This window comes from Cryptomeria japonica, chromosome 10 (genome assembly GCF_030272615.1).
Source record: "Cryptomeria japonica chromosome 10, Sugi_1.0, whole genome shotgun sequence".
In the NCBI taxonomy this organism is placed as follows: Eukaryota; Viridiplantae; Streptophyta; class Pinopsida; order Cupressales; family Cupressaceae; genus Cryptomeria; species Cryptomeria japonica.
This window is the reverse complement of record NC_081414.1, coordinates 654,345,446-654,370,927: the sequence shown is the minus strand read 5'-3', so window position 1 is coordinate 654,370,927 and position 25,482 is coordinate 654,345,446. Positions and strand designations below refer to the sequence as shown.

At 35.4% G+C, this 25,482-nt stretch overlaps 2 long non-coding RNA genes across 3 annotated transcripts in view; one reads left to right on the top strand and one right to left on the bottom strand.

The window, feature by feature from the left end:
- The window catches only part of LOC131859626 (uncharacterized), a 103,586-nt gene extending 79,824 nt beyond the window's left edge, over positions 1-23,762 (bottom strand). For both annotated transcript variants that reach the window (XR_009359255.1, XR_009359254.1), the window contains exon 1: positions 23,674-23,762. This is a non-coding gene — a long non-coding RNA (uncharacterized LOC131859626). The remainder of the gene's footprint in view (positions 1-23,673) is intronic.
- On the top strand, positions 2,127-4,853 carry LOC131859627 (uncharacterized). The gene is made up of 2 exons (XR_009359256.1): positions 2,127-2,646; positions 4,620-4,853. It is a non-coding gene; the product is annotated as an uncharacterized LOC131859627 (long non-coding RNA).
- Positions 23,763-25,482: the final 1,720 nt, after the last annotated feature.

Below are 25,482 nucleotides of genomic sequence, written 5' to 3'. Positions count from 1 at the left end.
AATTGTGAGAAAAGTTTACAATATGAAAGAATGGAGACTTTACAAATTGGTGAAATGATTATATGATGAGTTGTTAATATATTTTGCGGTTGTACTTGTTGTACGAACAATGGAAATACCCTGTTTCAAATTTGTGTACGTCTGATTTCTTAGAAGTCTGTTATATCTACCTTATTTCATGATTGGGAATGTTTTTAAGCAATCTTGGAGTGTTACAAGAAAAGTTGCAAAGTTGGGTGTGAGGTGTGTATAGTAAGTTTGTTGAATGTTTCCTTGCTGTTCTGACTGCTACAGCTTGATTAGACCATTCCCAGACCTGCAATGTTCATTCCATGATATTTTGATGTGTTTGGGTGAAGTTCATAGTGTTTAAAGCTGATTTTACAGTCTGTTTTTCAGTGATGGCAAGCTGAGAGTGCATTTGTTGTGAAATCTGAGTGAAAGACTTGTCGATCAAACTTTCCAGTCTCATATTCTTCCCTTCCAGCATTATTCGGTGAAATTCTGAGCATATTTGATGAAATATTAATGTCTATATTCATGTTGGGTATGCTAGGCATATGTTGGTGATCATTCTGGGTTGTTTCTCTGACTACCCAAGCTGTAACAGTGTGCTTTCAGACTGTTATCAATTGAACCTGCACCCCTGTTTGCTAAGCTCTTAACTCAGCAGGCTTGTGACACATGGGAACTCTCCTAGGCCTGTGGGTTGCCTAAAACTTGGAGTGGACCTCCAGAGTTGGTTCTTAGCTGGTTATCACCTAATTTTGACTATCCTAATGATTTTTGTTGAGAAAAGAGAAGGAAAACATGAAAATGAACCTACTGCCTAACAGGTGATGCACCAAACTGAATATCTTGAAAAAGAACAGCAAACGATAAACAATATGACAGCAATAATACTCACCTACACAACCCAATAAATCATAACCCTTGCATAAATAGTTTATAAGAAGGCTAAAATGACAGCCCTTAGAGCAGAAGAAAACACTTCTCACAACCTAAGACTGTTATTTCACTCACATAGCTTATAACCTGCAAATAATTATGCTCCTGCATAAGATACCCATATGAAAACACAGTTTCAAGGACAAGAATGTCACAAAAACCTGCATTAACACCAAGGATTTGCTAACAAAATAATATGGGAAGGCATGGATTGCTTATTACTGCTCAAAGTTGTTACAATGCTCTCTTACTCTTGAAAAAGTGTTACAAAAACATTCCCATTTGCAGAAAGAACTCTGAAATTATAGTCTACCAAAAGATGAATGATCAAGAAGACTTACAATGAAGAAGGAAGGTAGTATATATGCTTTCCAAAAAGCAGATAATGAATAATATAATCCACCTCTTCTTGGGCGAGTAGAACCAAAAACCCCACTTCAAAAGACCTGAAACAGGTCTGAAAGGGGAAAAGCTAGGCCAAAAATCAAGCCAACCCATGTTGCAACCATAAAAGCTCTTAAAAGCACCATAAATGGCCCCAAAATATCACTGACAAGCCTGCAAGGCTTCATTAAATGCAAAAAAAATATCTCTTTGACCTTTAACAAATAAAAATAAAATATACATCTCATAAAGTAATTTTTTAAATTTATTATTTAATTAAATATTTGTTTTATTTCATGTTTATATTTAAAGGCAAAATTGTAATAAATGTAAATAATAATAAAACAATTTAATAAAGTGACTTACATCACTTAAACAAAATATTTAAATATTTCATTTACATTATTTTTCCCATTTAAATATAAAGATGAAACAAAACAAATTATTTTATTAAAATGATAAATTCTTTTTTTAATTTTTTATTGATGTATATTTTATTTTTATTTGTTAAATAACCTAGGCTCAAAAGGTTTCATTAATAAATAATATTTATTAAGTGAGTTAATAATGTCACTTGATAAATATTAATATTTAATGAAAACTATTACGTGATATTATTAACTCACTTAATAAATATTATAAGGAAAAAAGCCTTTCATAACAACGACCCCACCTTAGGCAATCACGAGAAAAAGATGGAGAAGGAAAGAATGAAAATGAAAGGCAAAAAAAATAATTGCTTAAGTCATCGATGAATATAATATAGGGTATGAATAACCCTAAAATGTATCATTTCTTCCTCATTTTGCATTGTCCATTTTCATCTTCGCTGGAAGGTGCCGCCAAGGGTTTTCCTGTAGGCGATAATCCGCAGTTTTGTCGATTTTGAGCCTCCATTTGTGCCACCATGGTCGATTTTCTGGTCTCTTTTGAGCTAGGAGTGATTCTTCCCCGGCCACTATGCTGCACTTCACATTTTTGAGGGTTTGTATGAGCACCAACTGGAGGAAATTTGGGCTCCGTTGCTGTGTGTTGGGCGTGGTTTTGGAAGGATGAAGGGCGTATTTTCTGCACCTTTCGAAGGCATTTTTTTGAAAGCATTACACTGGGATTTTTGGTAAAATGTGAAAAGCTGCAAATTTGAGAAGCGACCATTTTCTTTTGATGATTCGAAGTCGAATCTAGGCCCAAAAGAAATTATACTTCTGCCGATTCTACTATTGGGCAAGATTTTCTTATTTCTGGGCGGATTTCGCTGAGGGTTTAAAAAGAATTTTTTGGACAGTGTTATTCCGCCATTACCTGCTGCCATAGGTAAGCTCTCCTGTGCAAGTAATTTGCCTTTGAACAATCATAATGACTGAAAAAGTGAAAAAAGTTGTAAACCCTCCTTTTGCTCTTCTAAATATGCATTATGTTGTGTATTAAAAGATGCATTTTTTGAAAATTGTAGCTGTATATGAATCTGGGCTTGTAAATGAAAATTGGTTGATTCTGAAAGTCGATTCTCAAAAAATATTTTCATATTTTCGATTTTTGAGAAAAATACTTGCAAATATAGCTGAACTGTTATGGGGTTCTTGTGTGATTTCTTTGTCATGTCGGGACTGCACTGCATCTTTGTTGGAAACCGTAAAAACTCTTCTATCTGTGCTCTAAGAAGAAAATATATATCCTCTGGTAACCACTGATAAATCTGAAAAGGATAAAAAGTTTACATCATATAGCATGAATCTGTCCTTTTTAGTGTAAACTCTTACAACATGTTGTACTGTTGAAAGATTTCTGCATTTTTGCTTATACTTGCATATTGCACTTGAGGAAGAAAACATTAGATCTCTAAAATGAGTCCCTGCTGATTATTATCTAACAATCACTGCATCTTTGTACTGAAGGTTCGTCTTTCTTTTAGCTATTAGGCTCTATGGCTGCACCTCCATTGTATAAATGTACTCACTGTTATGTCCCTTCTCCATGCTTCATAAAAGACCCTCTTTGTGATGTCAGATTCGAATATTACCAGTTCACTGTGTATCTTTAGGCATGCTTGTCACTATTATGAGGCGTACTCATGTAAATCATCATTGTGCCTTGAAGGTGCTCATTAGCTGGCTTGCAAGTAACATGATATACCTTGATTCTTTTTAATCTTGGCCATTATAAATGCCAGGATCTGATTGCTACCTATGTAATAATATGTGTTGCACATGCAGTCTTTGAAAATAATTCTCTTTGTCTATTGTGAATGCCTAATTTTATTTGCATCTATCCATTTGGTCTTGACTGCACAAATAATTTACCTCATTGCCATTACCCTTGGTCTATAAAGCTGAGTGAAGGACTGCAATCTCTTTGCCCTTATGTTTGATATCCTTGAAGTGCTGCAACCTGATCACCGTTTTCAAAAAATGCTTTAGACTGCACTCCATATGCTACTTGGACCAGGACTCCATCTCTTGACTCTTGCTAGTGCATGACTGTCTCAACTTGATTGGACTGTTACACTCATTTTAGTGCCTTATTTTATACTAAAACTCCTTTGTCTCTGCTCATAATAACTTCATTCATTTTTAAGGCTGTTATATATGAGAGTGACAAAGTATTTACAATGATTTCAAAGCTTAATGCAACAACAACATCTTCAGGGTTTAGATCTCTGAGGCATCCTTCCTTTTGGTCTCTGATGTAACTCTTAAAATTTATCATGCAACAATGAATGAAAGGTATTATGACTGCATTTTGATGATTGCCTTAACCTCTTAACAAAGGCATCCATTTTGTCTTGATGTTTGAAGAGCCCGTCTTACATAGGAGTTATTACAATCATGAAACTCCCCTTACTGCTGTCAATTGCCATAATGCTTTTAGCCTTTAAATACGCCTTTATACAGAACCACTCATATTGCTGCTCATACCTATTTTGATTCTTGTCTGCATCATTTTCTGAGATATGACTCTGTGCCTTTGTTGATTTCATATGAGCTGGGCTCAACCCTTGTGGGAGCCTCATTTACCCCCACTCATTTGTGAAGTTTATGACCAACAAGCTACCTTTTCCTAGTCCTGCACATGAAGCAAACATGTTAGAAATAATATGCATATGTATTATGAGTTTCTTCTGATCTGATATTTGCTTTTTTTGAGATCTTCCGTGATGCTGACTATATGCACCTGATACATGTAGGGACTATATATACATGCATGCGTTAGTATACATGTTAGGAATGTAATCAGCCATTGCTTAGAACAAAATGTTCTAACTCGTTGCATATTTAACTCTTTTGCAGATACCGGAAGGAAGGCAGATGCAGACAAGGACAAAGCGGCAAGACAAAGGCAACATCAAGGCTACTCCAACCGTACCAGTCATTCATACTCTCAACATGTTCTCTTTTATTTTGTACTCATGTATACATGCCTATGTATTTCCTTCTTGCACCTGATGCTTGTAGCTAGTCTCACGGCTCTTTGTGTGGGATGCATGCTTGAATATCAATAAAAATACTTCCTTTTTTAGATGAGATGTCTCTCTCTTTTGTTGTTACGAACTAGAAGTATTAAAATGTAATCTTTAACGCATTTTTCCTTACTGCAGTTGGAATGCAATATAGCAGAAGTAATATGTACTTGTTCCATTTTGTAAAAACAAGCATATCTTAAAATATTTTTCAACTAGAAGTGAAAAATAGGTAACACAGACCATTGACAAACCTGCAATCATCTTTCGAACCATCCATTAAGATATTTCATTGTCATTTCCAGTCAGGTGTTGGGTCTATGCATTTTGGGCAACTTTGGGAAGTAACTTCATCAGTGCCATTTTATATCATCGCTTGTATCAAGGTTGTAATCTTATCAACACTTTATAATAGTGAAATATTATTGATTATATGTTTATGTTGAGCTTACACATACTGTCAAAATAATTACAATTAAAAATTTGAGGATGGCAAACTTTGTTAAGAAATTGGAAAGAGAACTCAATTTTACTTGCATTTCCCATGCACAAACAAATAGCAATCAAACGTGCAGACAATGGTTGTCAAATCAAAGTCTTGGAAACTTGCTTAGATCTCTGGTGCAAGAGAAGCATATATAGGACTCCATGTTGATGCAAGTAGAAGTTGTGTAGAAGAATTCAGTGTGCACACCTACTGGGAAAACGCCATTCTAGTTGGTGTATTGAATGTCTCCCAAAGGTGTAATGGATTTAATAAGGGTGGAAGATAGCAAGCACAATAGTGCGGAAGTTGAAGACTTCACACAACACATGGAGGAAGTTCATGCAAAAGTCAAAAAACGATTGGAGAAAAGCAACACCAAATACAAAGCACGCTTCAAGAAGCGCAAAAGAAAAATGACTTGCTTTGAGTGTGAGTTAGTCATAGCCCATCTAAGACAGGAGTGGTTCCATACATGAATAACTTGAAACCAAAGAAAATTGGTACATGTCTAATCTTGCTAAGATTTTAGAAATGCATATGAGATCAAACCAAAGGGTTGGGTATCTCGCCAAACTTCAATGTCTATGATCTATATTCCTACCTATGCCTATTCAACAAAATATAATCACACTCATAGGAAGTTATAGATAGAAGAAGACATATCCTGAAAAGAAAAGCGATGGCATAAATTTTCAATTCATGCACCACTAAGAAGACTCAATGGAGCAAATACAAGGAATTTCTTATTGTTGGAGGGGTGGGACTTAGGAAGGATAAGCGAATTTCTAAAGTTGAAGTAAGTTGACTTGGTGACGAAATTAGTCTTTCAGATAACCAAAATTGAGTGCCATATTCAAAATCATTTAGCCTAGGGTATTTAATGCAGGAGAATCCTAGGGTTAAGAAATCTTGCATCACCCTAAAACATTTCTTGTCGGTTTTTGTTACATACACAAATCTTTCTTCAATGTGTTGTGTGTTTTGATGTTTCTCTGGCATGTTGTGTGTTTTGATGTTTCTCTGGCATGTTGTGTGTTTTGGGCAATCAATAGACCCACATAGATCTTGTGCCTTAAGCGATTTCTACTTGCACAACTTGGTGTGGCCTACAAAGCCCTTTTGTCTTGTGCAACTTGCATATTCACATGTGCCTTGCACAAATATTTGCTTTTGCCAAACCTAGTTAGATGTGTTCAACCGTGAACCTTGTACAAGCTTTCATTCAAAGCCAATTGCCCATGCAACCCGCAAATTGTTGGGCAAGCTTCTACTAGATCTTTGATGTCAATATTGTCACTACACAGGTTGGTGTACTAGTAGCGAATCAATGCACAAGTTCTTGAGCAACACTTTTGTTTGTATGGCCTTGAGCCATGTTTGTTGTTCATATGTGCAACTTTGTGTGTACTTCGTTGCATTGTGCCACTGAATTTCCAATTTAGGATGGAAATGATAGTTGACTTTGACATTTGTTGAATTGCTCCTAAGCAAGTGGATAGGAACTAGTTGTGAGATTACTGTTTGCAACTACCTAGAATTTGAAAAGGCATGATTTAGTTCTATTGAACATCTTGAGATTTGATGACAATTGGTGAATCAACTCCAAATGTTCTGCTTAGTGATGAAGACAAAGTACAACAAACGAATGAAGCAAAACTCTGCAAAAAATCGAGATTATAGCCCATTAATCATTGATCGCGAGCCTGACCGATCAATTCCCTAAAAAAATCGTGATTTTTTCGATCAACGATTTTTGCAAGTGTAATCCTGAAAAAAACAGAACAATTGCGCATGAGTAGTCGGGAAAAAATCGCCAGCGCAGAACAAAAAACCCTCGAAAACCCTAAACGATGCGGAAAGTAAAAAAAACAGTGAAATTTTTTTACAAGTATGTTGCATGAAGGGTTTCAGAGGCAGAATGTGGACGACGGGAACAATTGACGGGAAGAAGAGCCAGGTCGCATGCCATTGCCAGGTTTTTTTTTACGAAAATGGCTCAGGTTCTTTTTACAAAGATTCATATAAATTTCGATGCCATTTTTTAAATGCATGAATACTATTCGGATATACATAGAAAATTATGTCACAGAAAATTATACACGGAAATTACTTTTTGTCTATAATAAATTATATACACAGCAAATTTAAATCGCATGAATACTGTTAGGATATTATATTTTTGTGTATATAATTTATTATAAACAAAACAAATTTTCCATGTATAATTTTCTGTAATAAATCAGATTATTACTTTTGTGTATTTTGTGTATTCAGAAAATTATAAATTATATTTTTTTGTATATACAAAAGTATAATACTATATACACTATTAGGATCATACACAAAAGTATAATACTGTATTTAATGTGTATACTATGCATTATTATGTCTTAAATCAGATTATTAAAATTAAGGAACAATTAGGATTCATAATACATTTGACAGTTACTATACTTAAGCCCCAATCCTTACTTCTTTCCTAATTATCAATTTTAACAGAGGATGGGGAATTACTTGTCATAGGGCACTTGGAAACCAGTCTACAAGTAGGCTCCCTCAAGGTTTCAAGTCTCTATCCATATCCCATCTTGGGCTTACCTATCTTGTGAGGTATTGCTCAGCCTTTCCTTGACAAATCCAACCTATCCTCATGAGAGGCAATAACGGATGATTAAGGAATGGGCTATGAGGACACTACCTTTTAATGCATTATAAATAAATATGTAATTAAGTATGACTGTATTGTAGTCTATATTAATATTACTATTAAATTCTGCATAAGAACATTATCAAGCTTCATATATTAGGCATATGAAGTTGGATGCATTTGATTCCTTTCCTTTATATCTTGTATTGCAGCCATATATCAAAAATTTCTTTGTTTTGGTTTTTTGTGATATTGATTTCTATTGATGTCTGTTTTATTTGCCTACAATATCTCTATGCTATGGAAATGCCCTAAAATATTTTTTTTAAAGTAGTTTTTGATTGTTTTTCTGCAATTTTTTACGTTTTTTTGTAAATCCGATTTTTTTCCGATTTTTTCAAAAAATCTTATACTTTTGTTTGGACGATTAATCTCCTCTTTTGGCTCCGCGAGACTAAGGCGGGTGAACCTATGCAATGTCCTATAACTTTCAGCTTAAAAACACTCTTGACATTACATGTTACAGTAGATCATCTCAATCAAAGATACTAAGGAAGATGGATAAACTCTTGGTTATGGCTTTAACATTAGTTTGTGCGCATCTAACTCATTGAGGAGGTTTCTACACTACTCCTACTCCTAATGCTGAAAGGAAATGCAGAAATGAAAGATTGATTTAACAGATGATTCTAAAAACTGGGTGCAAGCCCCATGAACAATGCCTTATCAGGGCAGCAGAGTCAACCTACAACAAGCAACAAATGAATCCAAACAAGATAAACATAACTAGCTAGTTCTGAGCACTAATGCATGACATCAACACTCTCTATTGAAACTCTCCTACAACCATACTTTGAAAGATCCTGCACATACATAATACCATCTCTTATTCTACCTTAAGCACTTTAATCTCTTCCTTGAAGAGAAGCTGAAAGATAAAACAACACCAAGATTGTTGGGACAGAATAAAATGATCCTTGATCATATATTTTATAAAATGGTATCAATACAAGTAGAAGACAGTTTTAAGAAAACTCATAAAACTTGCTAATATGCTGGCTATAACTATCTGAAAGCAAAATATTACATACTGAAAAGAAAAACTTAGAATTACACTAACTTAGAACTGTGCATGGAAGTCTTGCTTCCAACACTTACAAAAGACTTGCACTCTGAATCATCAGAACTGAAAGGAAAAATAAAGATATACATTCCAAGAAGAAAACCTAATCCAAACCCTAAAGGCATCTTTGAAAATGACTTGTATTCAACTTTGAAATCTGAACTTTGCTCTCATTGGTTGTCCTGTCCTCTCCTCCTTGACCTTACTGAAGCCTTTTGAAAATCTGAAAAAATCTTCCTTAAGTTGCTTGCTCAGTTCAAAATCTGCACCCATTTCAATGCCTTCTATTTTTAGTTCGCTGCCCACACTGACTGAAAAGAGTCACTTTTGCACTTGCTCTTGAAAACTGAAAATGCCCTTACTTGTGAAAGTCAAGAGATGACTTTACTTTGTATACTTTCGGCTGAGCAAAAGACTCCACTGATTGAAAGATGACATGTCATTTCTCTGATTTACATTTTAAAATTCTTTACATGATTTATCTCTCGATGAAAAACAATTTCCTTTAAGTGAATTGGGACCTTCCTTTTCTATGCACTCTCATTCAGAAAAAATTTCACTTCAACGTGAAAGTGAATTTCACATTCCCCCCAGATTTACAATCTGGGAAAAACATTATCCTGCGAGTGAAAATTTTCCACTTGCATCCTCTCAATGCATACTTTAATGAAAATATTCTAAAGTTGCCATTTACATGCGGATGACATATACTCTCCCTACACAAATATTTTCACCATCAAGTGCCAAAACTTACTGTTTTACTGCAATTTACCTCTGAGTGGAAAATAATCAACTCCCTTTGGTAGCAAAATAATAATTTTCGAACACCTTGTGTGCAGATTTACACCTGAAGTGGTTCACTCTCTAGGTAAAAATTATGTTCCCCCCTTTGGGAAATGTATTTATCACAGCAAGACCCCTTTTATCTGAATGTAATATTTTGCAATATTACACCTTGTGTAATATTAATATTTTGGAAAATAATCAACTCCCTTTGGTAGCAAAATAATAATTTTCGAACACCTTGTGTGCAGATTTACACCTGAAGTGGTTCACTCTCTAGGTAAAAATTATGTTCCCCCCTTTGCGAAATGTATCTATCACAGAAAGACCCCTTTTATCTGAATGTAATATTTTGCAATATTATTCTTCATGAATGAATGTTTTGTCAAATTGTATAATTTTTAGTTTATAACAAAATATCCATTCTATACCTTATCACCACCGCAGCCCTACCTTGTTTGGAGAAAAACACTTCATCCTGCCGCATTTCCATTTTATCTAGTCACAACCCATTGGCATACATACTGAGCTGCATACCCACTACCCTCGAATGTATTGTGTCCATCGCACGACTTGAAAAATTCCAAAGCCTTTCATTTTTTCATTTCCTGCAGCTTCAACAATCATATTGGCTACCTTATGCATATTTGTTTATTCATGGTTCTCACCAAGTCTAGGACTCGAGCTCAACAAATGATTTGTTTGTTTTTTTAATGTCCTTGTGCCACTCTACAGGCTCGATGCTCCCTGCAAACACAAATCATTGACATTCTTCGTCCGTGCTTTCAGAAACGATAAAGGGAATGAAAAGAAGCAAATAGCATTCCTTCCATGGACACCGTATCTTTTGCTTCCGCCATTGAATCACAAAATTTTTTACAACCCAAATCACATAAATGCATCCATTAGAGCATTTGCACCTTCAAACAGATTCCTTGCAGTATACTTCCACACTGTGTTATCATCAACATTAATAAGCAACCCCGCAGAGAACATAGTAGATTAAAAATATATGAAGCACATTGAACACTGCATATATTATGTTGTCGTGGCACTTCATCTCTAATGTCCCCTTTTCTAAGTGACATGAGATGAGCAGGGGTTGACCTACCATTAGAGTTCCCGTAGGTCAATGACATGGTTGGGGACTCATTCTGAGGGTCATGGAGCTTTGCAAGGGCTCTGAGAGCCGTTTTGGACCTTCAGACGACAGTTCCTACATTTTAGGGAGGTCTCATATTTGAAGAGCACACAGTTATACTGAGAGGAGGGGTGAATCAGTATAATGAAACTTTTCAATTCAATATTTTATATGATAGAATCAATCAATAAAAATAATTTTGCATATGAACACAATAACACAAAGATTTAAGTGGAAACCCAATGCGGGAGAAAACCACTGAAAATGAACGCTATATATCTAAGTTCTTTTACAATTTTGTGAGCACCAACCCATTGGAAGCACCAACTCCCTAACTCTGTTTTGTGAGCACCAACCCACTGGAAGCACCAACCCCCGAACTCTGTTTTGTGAGCACCAACCCACTGGAAGCACCAACTCTCTCTGCTGAAATTGTGAGCACCAACTCACTCTTCACAAATCTAATTTTCCATCTTGAACATGTTGTTGTAACAATGGATGATGGACAATGGTAACACTCTTTAAATCTGCATACACATCTTCATACAAATATGTCACAATTTCTTTCTTAAATCTGTTGTAAGTTGATCATAAATCTGCCTTACTCTTCATTTCAAATCTGCATGTGCTAAGTTTATATATCTGCTATTATATTCTAAACTTATGCTCTTTTAGGACTGATTGTTCATGTTTCTCTTTGCACACCTCTTACTTCACCTACGTGAGGTATACTTTCAAAAATACACAGTTTTATATAAAGTAATATATCCAGCATATCAACTTCCTTCACAAAGCATTTTTAAAAATTCATATATATATGTGCTAGTTCCACCGGTTGCAAACCAACATGACTTTTAGTTTGAAAAGTCATATCCTTCAATATTTCAATAACTTCTTTTTGTTAAATTCTATTAATAAACTTTTTACGGGAGTATTTGTTTGCCAAACACTTTTGTTTATATTAATAAACTCTTATGCCACTATACCTTAGACAATACTTTTCATAATAAACAAACCACCGAACTTAATGAAGCCCGATAATATGTATTGTAAAAATAAGGTATGTAATTTATTTACGATATTATTTTCTCCCAGCCAGTATTAAGTTCGTTCCGCAAAACACAAAGTTTAATAATTTTTGCTATCGAGCTTTATTTTTCACTTTTAATTTTGCCGCTCCATATCTATCTCCGCTTAATTAATTTAAAGTGTGCCGCGGATAATATTGTTCAATATATTAACACTCATGAGGTGCCGTAAAAAATACTTGGTTAATACATCCGCCATCAAAACATTTTTTCACTTTAATAAACTTGCCACTATATTAATATATTTGCCGATAATTATAAAGTCTTTCCATATTATATATCGGGTAATAAATATATCGGATTATTTATAAAGTCTTTCCATTAATAGTTTTCATTTGATTTCTATTTTTGCCTTCAGATAATGATATAGATATGAACCATGCTCACTGTAATCTTCTGCTTCATCGTGCTGATTTGCCAGGAAACTTCCAAACCAACACCCAACTCTAAGATATATTTTAGATACTTTCATTCTTTCTGTGATGTCATTTCAGATGCTTCCTGCTTTCAATTAATTTGACATCAATGACAATACTTGCATCAATCTCCCCCTTTGTCATTGATGGCAACCTTACAATCCAGATTGCTCCCCCTCAAACCAACACTCCCCCTGTCTCCAATTTCTCCCCCTTTGACATCAATGGCAAGGGATTTTTTGTTGTTTGTAACCTGCCCCTTTTTAATGTATGCTTCATACGAAGTGCTTACTGAGAGGATGAGAGTGATATTACTCCCAATTTATCCCTTAGGTACTCAAAAGTCTCTTTTGGAAAAGGCTTTGTAAAGATATCTGCTAACTGTTCCTTTGTTGGAACATATTCCAACTTTACTTGCTGCTCAAGAACCTGGTCTCTTAAGAAATGAATTTTGATAGGGATGTGTTTTGTCCTGGAGTGCATCACTGGATTCTTTGACATACCGATTGCACTTGTATTATCACAATAGATAGAGATAGGATGATCATACTCAATCTTAACATCTTGCAAGGTTTGTTTCATCCACAATACTTGCGTACAACATGCTGCTGCTGCAATGTACTTTGCCTTTGCCGTAGATAGAGATATTGAAGCCTGTTTTTTGCTCAACCAGGATACAAGGTTGTTGCCAAGGAAAAAGGCTCCTCCACTGGTGCTTTTGCTATCATCCTTGTCACCTGCCCAATCAGCATCTGTGTATGCTTTGAGAGTGAAATCATCACATTTTGGGTACCACAATCCAAAATTCATTGTACCCTTCAAATACTTGAAGATTCTTTTAACTGCCTGTACATGTGTTTCCTTTGGTGATGCTTGATACCGTGCTGCTATGCCAACTGCTTGCATTATATCTGGCCTGGTAGCTATTACATATAAGAGACTTCCAATCATGGATCTATATTGAGTCTGACTCGCATCAGGGGATTCATCATTTTTACTAAGTTTGCAACCAGTGACCATAGGAGTACTGACAGGATGGCAATCCTCCATTCTGAATTTCTTCAACATCTCCCTAACATACTTAGTCTGTGAGAGAAATATCCCTTCATCTGATTGTGAAATCTGCAATCCCAAGAAGAAAGAAAGTTCTCCAAGCATAGACATCTCGAATTCTTTTTGCATGTTAGAAGCAAATTCTTCACACATTTGATTCTTACTACCACCAAAAATGATATCATCTACATAAACAACTACAATCAGCAAATGATTACCTTCACATCTGAAGTACAAATTACTGTCTACTGCTCCTCTTTTAAACCCTTGTGTTTGAAGGTAGTTGTCTAATCTAGAGTACCATGCTCTAGGGGCTTGTTTGAGACCATAGAGTGCCTTCTTTAATCTGCATACATAATCTTCCTCTTCTGACTGGATAAATCCTTTGGGTTGTTCAATATACACTTCCTCTTCTAAATCGCCATTTAGAAAGGCTGATTTCACGTCCATTTGATAGCCTTTGAAACCCTTATGACTTGCAAGAGCCAGAAACATTCTGATAGCTTCCAATCTGGCAGCTGGGGCAAATGTTTCTTCAAAATCGACTCCCTCCACTTGTGCATAACCCTTACACACAAGTCTTGCCTTATTTCTTGTAATTTCGCCATCCTCGTTCATTTTATTGCGAAAAACCCACTTGGTCCCAATGACATTTTTGTTTGAGGGTCTTGGAACAAGCTCCCATGTGTGATTTCTTTCAATTTGGTCCAACACCTCATTCATAGCATTTACCCAATACTTGTCTTCACTAGCTTCATCAAAAAAATTTGGTTCTATCTTAGAAAGTGGACAGAAATGAGCATGTTCTGTGGTGGTAGCTAGTCTCTTCCTTGTCTGAATGTTTGTATCCAACTCTCCAATAACCAAGCTTTCTGGATGATTTTTCTAAACAAACTTTGATGGAGTTTTTGATGGTGTTTTTAAAGGTGTCTTTGATGGTGTTTTTGATGGAGTTTCAAAACTTTCTTGTTCCTCATTTTCACTTTCTTCTTTTAATTCTTCTTCATCACTTTGTTCCTTAGGATGGTCTTCTATAGCTTTCTCAAATTGCTTTCCTTCATCTATCTTCACATTAGCACTTTCAACTATCTTGTGAAGTCTTTTATTGTAGCATTTATAAGCTTTGCTTCTGGTGGAATATCCAAGAAAGATTCCTTCATCTAACCGGGCATCAAACTTTCCCAAGTCCTCTTCATCTCTTCTAATGTAGCAAGTGCTGCCAAAAATTCTGAAATAATCAATAGTTGCAGCCCTTCCTTTCCATAGTTCGTATGGTGTCTTGTCGTTGTTTACCCGTATTTATGCTCTATTCAATATGTACAGTGTTGTGCGAACTACTTCTTTCCAAAAAGTGTCTGCAATCTTTGATTCATTCAACATAGCTCTTGCCATTTCCTGAATTGTCCTATTCTTCCTTTCAACAACTCCATTTTGTTGTGGAGTTCTTGCTGCTGAAAGTTGTCTTCTTATTCCATGTTTTGTGCAAAAATCTTCAAACTCATTTGAAGTGAATTCCCCTCCTCGGTCTGATCTAAGACACTTAATTTTGACATCCATCTCATTTTCAACTAACTCTTTGAAGGCTTTAAATTTTTCAAGAGCTTTAGATTTTTCTTTTAGAAAAGCAACCCTAGTCATCGTGGAGTAATCGTCTATGAGTAGCATAAAATACCTTTCCCCTTGCAAACTTTTTGTTTTGGTTGGTCCGCATAAGTCTGTATGTATCAGCTCTAGAGGCTTTGAAGACGAGTATTCTTTGGATTTAAAACTTACTCGAGTTTGTTTCCCAAATTGGCATTGTTTGCAAATGACATTAGATGGTTTTGTAATTCTAGGGATATCCCTTATTGCTTCCTTTTTGCTGATCTTGACAAGATTGTCAAAGTTAAGGTGGCCTAGCCTTTTATGCCATAGCCAGTTTTCATCCTCTTGAACAAAATTACACGTTTCTTCATTTATTTCATTTAGAATATATAAATTATTTGCAGTTCTATGGGCATTTGCAATGATTCTTCCATTCTTTTTAATCTCACATCCCTTAGACAAAAATGTCACACTATGTCCTTGATCACAAAGCTGGCTAACACTTAATAAATTCTCTTTTAAGCCTTTGACATATAGCACATTCTCAGTTTTAGTCTTTCCATAATCTAAACTAAGTGTTCCTTTACCTTTTATTTCTCTTTTTGTGTTATCACCAAACCTTACTAATCCTTCATCTGCTGGTTCAAAAGAGATGAATTTGTTTTTGTCCCCTATCATGTGCCTTGAGCATCCGCTGTCTACATACCATCTATCCTTCTGTTCTTTGCATGAAGAGCTATTTGAACAAATAAGGATTCTTTCTCTTCTTGTTGTTTTTTCTTCCAAGTCATTCTAGATGTTTCCTCCCTTTTGATAGGTACATCTCCCTTTCTTGGTAAACTAGGGAAGACAGTTCGGCAGAATCTGGCTGTGTGTCCAAAATTGTGACACTTATAACATATTACATCATAATTCATTAGAGGAGAAAATGAATTATATTTCTTTGGAGTGAAGTTAGAAATATTTCTAGTATGACTTCTACAATCAATTGCTTTATGACCAAACTTATAGCATGAAAAACAATGTCCTTTGAATGGATAATAATTATTAGTTACATGTGATTTCTTTATGTGAGATGTTTTCAACATATTTGTGGGAGGATGAGATTTTTGAGGATCATTCTTCCTTCTTTTGTTTTCTACTGTCTTCCATGAATCATCCAAAGTTTTTGACTTCGTAGCATTTGCTGTTTGATCCTCTTCATTCCTAGACCTGATTTAATGAACGTAGGTCTTTGTGCCTTAAGAAGTCGATCCATTTTCTTGGTGTTGTCTTCAAATTTTTGAAGTTTCCCCAAGTCTTGTTTTAAGGAGACAATTTCTAATTCTAATTTGTTGCATCCTTCCTCTTTTCTTTTAAGCTGATCCCTTATTTCCTTCTCATTCTTCTTTGCTTCCTCCAAGTGTATTTTTAAGTCTTCAATGAGCTTGCTTGATTCTTGTAATTTTGTCTTATATTTTGAGACCCTTCCTTTTAACTTTTCATTTTGTTTATATGCATAATGTAACTCTTCTTCAAGATCTACATCTTCTTCATCACATATAGCATCTTGTCCTTCTTCCTTCTCATCTTCATCATCTTCGACTTTCATTGCCATAAAAAGAATCTCTTCTCCATCACTGCTGGACATATCTTCAGAACTTTCCTCTGATGAACTAGAACTTTGCTTAGAGTAGAAGCTTTTCTTATGTTTTGAGTAGTTCTTCTTGAAGTATTTCTTTCCTTTCTTCTTTGAATAGTTTTTCTTCTCCTCTTCACTGCTATCACTTTCATTTTGAGGACACTTTGAAGCATAATGCCCAACCTTGCCACAATTGAAACATTTGAAAGGGAATTTGCCTTTGTATTTGCCTTTGCCCATTTTGAACTTTCTCATGAAGTAAGCTTCAGCCTCATCTGATTCACTGCTTGTACTCTCTTTTGGTGTATGATTTTTGTTCTTTCCCTTCTTTGATGCTTTGAAAGATACCTCCTTTTGTGATGGTTTGTCTTCTCTCCTCATTTCATAGGCTGTGAGGATTCCAAACAATTCATCTTTTGTTAATGTTTTCAAATCCTTCATTTCTTCTATTGCTGATATCTTAGGATCAAATTTCATTGTCAATGTTCTCAACAACTTTCGAATGATAGGTGTGTCTTCAACTTCTTCTCCTAATGCTGTGATTGCATTTACGATTTCATCCACATGCAAAAAGTAGGTGGCGATATCTTCATCTTCCTTCATTTTAAGGCTTTCAAATTTCATTCTAAGTGATTGAAAATTGGCCTCTCTTACCTTTTCATCCCCTTCATAGATACTTTTCAGTTTGTTCCATATCTCTTTTGCTGATTTGCAATGCATGACTTTTGTAAATTCAGAATTAGCCAGGCTGCATAGGAGAGCATGTTCTGCTTTGGCATTATTCTCACTTTTCCTCTTTCCTGCTGCATCGGTCGGAGGAGTTGATGGAGGTGTGTATCCATCTACCATAGATTGCCAAACATCATAACCAAGTGCGTTCAGATAGGCTTTCATCTTGATACTCCAAAATGCATAATTTGTCCCATCGAAAATTGGATTTCTAACTCCATAGTTATCTACCATTGTGCTCTTTTGAGGATCTACCTTCAAGCTGTAAGGCTATCTTCGAAGGAACCGTCTCTGATACCAATTGAAGAGCACATAGTTATACTGAGAGGGGGGGTGAATCAATATAATGAGACTTTTCAATTCAATATTTTATATGATAGAATCAATCAATAAAAATAATTTTGCATATGAACACACTAACACAAAGATTTAAGTGGAAACCCAATGAGGGAGAAAACCACTGAAAATGAATGCTATATATTTATGTTCTTTTACAATTTTGTGAGCACCAACTCCCTAACTCTGTTTTGTGAGCACCAACCCACTGGAAGCACCAACCCCCAAACTCTGTTTTGTGAGCACCAACCCACTGGAAGCACCAACCCCCGAACTCTGTTTTGTGAGCACCAACCCACTGGAAGCACCAACTCTCTCTACTGAAATTGTGAGCACCAACTCACTCTTCACAAATCTAATTTTACATCTTGAACATGTTGTTGTAACAATGGATGATGGACAATGGTAACACTCTTTAAATCTGCATACACATCTTCATACAAATATGTCACAATTTCTTTCTTAAATCTACTGTAAGCTGATCATAAATCTGCCCGACTCTTCATTTCAAATCTGCATGTGCTAAGTTTATATATCTTCTATTATATTCTAAACTTATGCTCTTTTAGAATTGATTGTTCATGTTTCTCTTTGCACACCTCTTACTTCACCTACGTGAGGTATACTTTCAAAAATCCAAAGTTTTATACAAAGTATATATATCCAGCATATCAACTTCCTTCTCAAAGCATTTTTAAAAATTCATATATATATATATGTGCTAGTTCCACCGGTTGCAAACCAACATGACTTTTAGTTTGAAAAGTCATATCCTTCAATATTTCAATAACTTCTTTTTGTTAAATTCTATTAATAAACTTTTTACGGGAGTATTTGTTTGCCAAACACTTTTGTTTATATTAATAAACTCTTATGCCACTATACCTTAAACAATACTTTTCATGATAAACAAACCACCGAACTTAATGAAGCCCGATAATATGTATTGTAAAAATAAGGTATGTAATTTATTTACGATATTATTTTCTCCCAGCTGGTATTAAGTAAGTTCCGCAAAACACAAAGTTTAATAATTTTTACTGTCGAGATTTATTTTTCACTTTTAATTTTGCCACTCCATATCTATCTCTGCTTTAATTAATTTAAAGTGTGTCACGGATAATATTGTTCAATATATTAACGCTCATGAGGTGCCGTAAAAAATACTTGGTTAATACATCCGCCATCAAAACATTTTTTCGCTTTAATAAACTTGCCGCTATATTAATATATTTGCCGATAATTATAAAGTCTTTCTATATTATATATCGGGTAATAAATATATTAGATTATTTATAAAGTCTTTCCATTAATAGTTTTCATTTGATTTCTATTTTTGCCTTCAGATAATGATATAGATATGAACCATGCTCACTGTAATCTTTTGCTTCATCGTGCTGATTTGCCAGGAAACTTCCAAACCAACACCCGACTCTAGGATATATTTTAGATACTTTCATTCTTTCTGTGATGTCATTTCAGATGCTTCCTGCTTTCAATTAATTTGACATCAATGACAATACTTGCATCACTATTTTTTAGGGAGAACTGACAGTTGACTGAATGACCACTGGGGGACCAACGAGTAGAGCAGGATCCTTTTGAGCAGTTACAGGTGTTTGGAGAGAGGTTCCTACTTTTTAGGAGGTTGTGGCAGTTTCCATATTTGAGGTTCCACAAGACCATACCATGGTTTCAGTTTCAGGAAGATTGGGTGTGTTTCCTAGTTTCTAGGAGCATCCCTAGATTTTATGGATGGGACTGCCAGTTGGCCCATCTTGTTCGGCATCAATCACAGACAGGTGACAAAGTTAGATTCATGTTTGGTTGGTTATTTTGGGCTATTATTCGATCTATGGAAATATCTTAATATATTTAAATATTTCCTAAGTTAGCGATTAAATAAATTAAAATAAGGCTATGTATATAGCCATTTCAGAGTAATAAGGGGTTTTTGGTTTCATCTGGTTTGATATGTCTATGTGTTATAACTCGTTGGAAAGTTCTTGAACTTTGCTACATGATTCTCACCTCCCGGAGTCTTTTTGGATGCTTGAAGCTATTTATTCGCAATAAAGTGATTATTTTCTATAGTTTGACACCATAATTGGGAAAGTGTCACTTTAATTATAAAGCGCAAGCTTTATTATTCTTTAGGGTTCGACTTGCAAAGGGAAAGGAGTTATACGGAGATGAAAACCTAATTGATAGCATCTTTGATCATTTTGAAACTTGCGAATTTGGGAATTGCTCTGGAAGAGTGATTTTGGTCTGGGACGCAAACCCCAGGTCTGAGCTTGTTGGGATGTAGCCCTCAGCAGGAGTTGTCAGTGGATTTATCCAAGATTGCACAGAGATTGTCAGAGGTAGAAGACACATCTTCTTGGCCTGAAGATTCAGCATGCATATTGGGGGTTTCAACAGGGCGGCTGGTCTATTTCAGCTGGCACGTGATTTGCAGCAGCTTCCACGCCTCCTTTGCAACCACACCTTGTTTGTATGTTGTCTTGAAGGGTTGTATTCAGCTTATTTGGTCTTCCTTGTTCGTTGCCAATAATATTCCTCCTTCTGGCATCAATCCAGATTGAGAACAGCTCCAAATAAATGTATGGATTCTTGCTAAATACAAAGCTAGGTTATTTGGCTGGTATGATTTGCAGTATTTTCAGATTGCTTAAGTGTTCTTACATATGAACATTGTTTACTGTTTTATTTCACAGTTGTTGCTATTTATCACCCAAAAAGAAACAATCCCTTTCTGCAACTTTTGTCTATTCTATAAGATCACCGGAAAATTACAAAAATATAGTATGTTTAATTAAGAATTTACAGCAGCAACAACAAAAGGATTCATTTGGGATCTTTCATCATCCTGATGCGCAACACTTGCCTCTGAGAGATTTTGCCCAAAACTGCGGCTATTAGGGATACTCCAATTGGTGCCTTGATGATTGTCCAAACCGTGCTCCAAGGCTCCCACATTTCTTATTAATGGAACCCCTTTTGCAGATAAAACCATGCTTTCCACGTAATGTGCGCATACCTTGTTCATTACGCCAAGCATGAGAGAAATCACTATAAGAACATCTTGAGAATCATTTCCCACACACAAAAAAGAATCTTTGTATTCTTCTGCACTCTGCATATACTACATTTTGACCAACCCTCCTTACGCCCTACCTAACGTTTGCATCACTTTTCAAGGCGCCAAGGTGATTACTAGGAGAAATGGACCCATCATTGAAGCTGAGTGCTATGAAATCCATTTGATACCCATTCTTTTTACCATCCATTTCAATTAGCTCCGCAAGGTCAATATTGCCCAAGAAGTGGGTATTAACATTTGTCAATCTACGCACTTTGCAATCTACACTTGTAGCCACAGGGAGCTCCTTCAATAATTCGACATTCTGAGTAAAAATCAAACCTTACTAGCGCAGAGAAAATTTTACCCATCCTTTGAACCCTCTGGAAAATTCATCATATGTAACAGAATGATCACGAATCAAAGGCCAAAGGGAAGAGGAGCTAGCATTGCCGCTAACCCTAGGTTCAATCATTCCTTCGCACCAATATCATTGGTTGCCCTACCTCTTCTTATCTCGGGTTGTTTTGTTTGTGGCATGAATATTGGCACTCTTCTATGCGCGCGGGATAATATTTGTTCTATATTGTGCCTTGCCCCCGTATCTCGTGATGCATTGTGGGCTCCATTTCTCTCCCACGAGATAACATTAACCTTATCCTCACACTGCCTTATGGTTAACCCGCAGGTCTTCGTTTGGTCTCCCGGATGGGTGCAGGATAAGAAAATATTATCTCTCCCACCCATTAGCTCTTATCCCGCGGTGACTTTGGGTCGCTCTGCGAGCCCTGCGGGGTAATTTCACCGATCTCTCCTTCATGTAGCTTATCTCGCGCAATGTTGTGCCTCCTCAACTGAGCAATGCAGAATGAGAAAAATGTGTCCCACATTTTATTTTATTTTTTGTCGATGAGGACCTCATGCAATTTTCATTTCAATATCGCTTTCCACCTTCATGGGCCTGCGAATAATCTTTTGTGAGGGAAAATAATCTTTGCAGAATCTTGAATCACTTATTAAAGTGATTTCAAAAATTGATTTTATCTTCCCTCCTTTTAGGCCACTTTGAAAAATTAAATAATCCCTTTGCTTATTAAATCATTAGGGAATGATTTAATAAAATTTGATTTTTTCTTATTTAAATCAAATAAATGATTTAAATGAAATCACATCATCCCCCTTTCACTGTGCCAAACAAATTAAAAATAATATAATTTAAATCAAAGAAATTTAAATAATATTTATTTTCCTTTTGGCTGGACGTGCTCATAAGCCGAGAAATTGAATTTGAGATCTTCATTCTGATCATTTTTGCAACTTCAACATTTGCCCAAAACACCTGAGTAGCTCCCGATACAGGCCTTAAAAACTGACCAAACCCTGGGCACTGACACGCTGATAGACTGAAATACTAAGAATCTGGGGCATCTGACGGATTGTCATTATGACATCTGAGGCAATAGTTATTAACTGTCAAAGTCGCCTACTCAGGCTTTTCTGAATCTGAACTTGTTGAATCAACCTGAGTAGCACTCAAACCCTAATTTGAAAAAATATTAAATCATCACTTCAGGGGCCGCCACTTGGCACACTGCTAGATGAATATACCCTAAATGAGTGTGCAAGAGGGTTTGACCTGATTAGGTCACATGTGGAAAATATTCACCCTCGAAGTTGGCTACTCTAAAAATCTGGACATTGCTGATGCTGAAACCTTGAAAATGTACGTTTGGAATGGGCTTCAAAAACTGATCATATGGCGAGTTGGGGGGCTACAAATCTGGGATATGGTAGATAATTCTACAAAGAATCACGGGGTATCATTGATTTGAATTGCAGGTCAACTAGGTGCAAAATCTAAACTTTCAAAGTGGCCTTCAAATTGCTGCTTGACAATGTTCAGTTGCAAAACTGAACTTTTTGCAAATGGAATTGACTTGGGAAACTTGTCAAACGGACTGATGGGACTTAGCAACTTGGTAGGGGGCCTCAAAAAATTGCAGGGAAACACAAGAAACTCTCCGTTTAGCTTGAAAATCAACATGCATAAAGATACAATGCCTCAAACAGGGCCACTCAGAAAAATGAAAACAAGTGTAAAATGCAGACCTAACCTCAGAACCTCCAAAAGAGACTTCACAAATGCATCGAAACTGATCTGAGGAAGCTGCAAATAGACACATGATGTCTATATAAAGTGTATAACAATCCCCCAAAGGAATTTCTCTTGACAATTCACCGGTGCAAAGATATGAGCTCACCAAATGAACTACTCAAGTTTGCTCAAAAAGGCGATTATGAATGCAACTCACAAAATTTTGAACCTGGGTCTTCAAAATTAGACAAAATTTTTGAAGTCCCGACAAAGACTTTACAAAATCAGCCCTTCTAACATGACATTCAAGTTCATCAAAATGTAGCCATCATGTTGGCAATTCTAAGAGGAGAATAAAAAACTGTCATTTTCCCACTGTTATAGCTACATAAGAAATTGTAAACTTTTGGCCAAAAATCAACAAACTTGTGGTTTTGGACAATACACTCCGCATGGAGGAAACTAGATTTTAAAGATAGGAGATGAATACCATGTTAAAAGCAAAGAAACTTACTTTTGAATAATATAATCCACAATACACAACTGAAAAGACAGCTAGTTTCCAAGAATACAATCAAAAATACATGTTCTAAAGTCAGCAAGTTATTCTTCATTTTTACTCATTTTTCAAAAAAATGCAATAAATACTTGGTATATGTTCAACATCTTCGAAGCAACTTCATCGCCTTTAGATACCTGATAGTCAACCCCTTTTGTAAGAATTGAGCGAACAAAACCAAGCAAAAGTAGTGGAGATACCCTCTTAATTGCATCTCCATCTTTCCTGAATTGATACATTTACATGTTTAATATAGTAACCACCCAACATGTTTAACCTTATACAATTACTCATCTTACAGTAGCAAGATATATAAAAAAAGAAAAGAAAAAACTATATTTAATACTATAGATAGAATTCTATCTAGTTGTCCTTTCTTAATCATTTTCTTTTTCTCATTTTGAGTTTTGCATAATCTAATTTGACTTTTGCTATCAACTCTAAAAATAAATTTGAAAATTGAATTCTAATGCACTTGAATATCATATTCCTAGTAAACTAGGCAATCAAATAGACCTTAGATTTTGGCTATTTAATAGATGCATCATGCAAAAGAAAAAGAATTGCTTCTTAATCAAAAAGAACAATAAAATTGTGTTCAATAAAGTGAAAGGTGGATTTCTTGGCGTCGGTCTTGTGCACCTTGCATAACTAACATTTAATATTGGCAGTAAAGTGGGGGATGCCACACTTGGTTAGATCAATTTTCTCATATGTAATTGTTGTAACACATAAAAATGTATTTGATGAGAGGGTCGAATATAAACAACCAAATAAGAAAAAAGAGAAACACTTCAAGACAGTATATAAAGAGTCACAATTCAAGAATTGTTCTTTAAGCAAACCAATTTGGCCTTGAAATTTTAAAAGACACTAGAGGTGGGTAAAGGGTCACAGAGGAGCAAGAATGGTCAAACATGGGGCATCCTTGGGGGATATGAATCCATGGTTTTAGATTTTTGTTTGTAGATACCATTTATAGTTTATTATATTTCTCAACTCTATAAATCAAAGTTTAAGGACTTGGACACGGCGCAGACTCGACAGTCCAAAATAGTACTCAAACTCAGGATGCAACTGTTGGAGTAAGTAGGACATTATCAAATTATTTAATTAATTAGGTCCATTAATTGATTTATTCACTTAAGCTAAACGTAGATATTTTTTATCTTTTATTAGATTAGGCTAATAATAGATTAAGTTCACTTAGTTGAGCTTTAGTTGAGTTTCATTTAGCTCCTTTATGCTTTTTTTAGTTTCCCTAAATTTAGATAAGGTTTCTCTTGCTTTCTATAAAGCAAGTCATTCATTCATTGTAATCTATCCAATTTCTTTACAAGTTAATCTACATAACAAATTCCTCTTTAGATCAATATCTCTCAAGGTTGCATATAGCATTAATCATGGCTTCTTCTCTTCAAATGTGATAGGTGTTTTGCTTGCAAGTGATTATGCAGCTTGTAGAGTTGAACAAATAACTGCAACATGGTATCAGAGCTCCAGATCTACTAAGTTCCAATCCAAATTCTAAGAGATCCAACCTTGAGGAGAAAAATTGGCAAATCTTGAAGAAAAACAAATTTCTAGGTTTTCATTAGAGCCATATATAACCATCTGAGTCACTTTCAGTTTTCCAAGATCCGTCAAATTTAATCGAAAAAAAGCAAAAAGGAAGCTAAAAATAGTACAAAAAATAAAAAAATAAAAATTCCACCATAACTTCTCAAAAATTATTTAACAAACAAAATGTTTTTGGGTATGGCTCTTTGCCCCCAAAAAACTATCTGGTTATCTGTCAGATTTTGCAGAAAGTGAGAAGATTTTGCAGAAATCAAATTGCAAGGGATTTTGCAGAAATCAAATTGCAAGGGTCATATCTGCAAGTTGTCAATTGGTTAATTTCGCCTATTCATTTTTTTTGCCATAACTTTTGCATACGGTGTCAA